The sequence below is a fragment of the Condylura cristata genome, unplaced genomic scaffold (genome assembly GCF_000260355.1).
Source record: "Condylura cristata isolate star-nosed mole 26May11 unplaced genomic scaffold, ConCri1.0 scaffold00021, whole genome shotgun sequence".
In the NCBI taxonomy this organism is placed as follows: domain Eukaryota; kingdom Metazoa; phylum Chordata; class Mammalia; order Eulipotyphla; family Talpidae; genus Condylura; species Condylura cristata.
In genome coordinates this window covers 17,010,843-17,011,532 of record NW_004567122.1, presented here as the reverse complement: position 1 = coordinate 17,011,532, position 690 = coordinate 17,010,843, and positions in this window count along the sequence as shown.

Genomic DNA, 690 nt, shown 5'->3' with positions numbered 1-690 from the left:
CCCTCTCGGATCCTCCTTCCACCGCCAACTTGCTGTGTTCATTTGGGAAAGAATCTTGGACTTTTATCACCTTCTCAGCAAGACTAGGCCAGACGACGAACAGTTTTGAACTCACGTTTAGGGGGGAAAGAGTCTGGGCTCCTTCCAGTCTTCTCACACATTCAGAAAGATTGAAGACTAGTGGGGACATCTTTATTAAATATCTCTAGGCTGGTCAGTACAACTTTCTCACCTGATGGAAATGTTCTGTAACTGCTGTCCAACAGAACAGTCACAAGCCACGCGTGAGCCCCCGCGCAATTAAAGTGAGACTAGTGGAACTGGGGAACGGAATTTTCCATTTTATTTCATTTAACCTGCCCTACAGCTAAAAAACTGTATGTGGCCAGACTTACCTATTCGACGGTCAAATTATAAAAGGGGTAGGGGAACTAAGTAATTTGAGGTTTACTCCAATTCGATCATAAGGCACATATTTTTCCTCAATAAAGGAAAGGTCAAAAGTTAGCAAAACGGGGCGTCCCTGGCAGCGCGAGAGGTTAAGTCGCAGCACTTTGAAGCTATCTACAGAGTTCCATCCCGGCCAGGGGAGATGACCCACATGGTGCAGCAGAACTCTCTTGCCTACAGATGGCCAGTTGCTCCCCTCAGCAGTGTATTTCAGTCAATCAACATATTCTGCACCCTTCT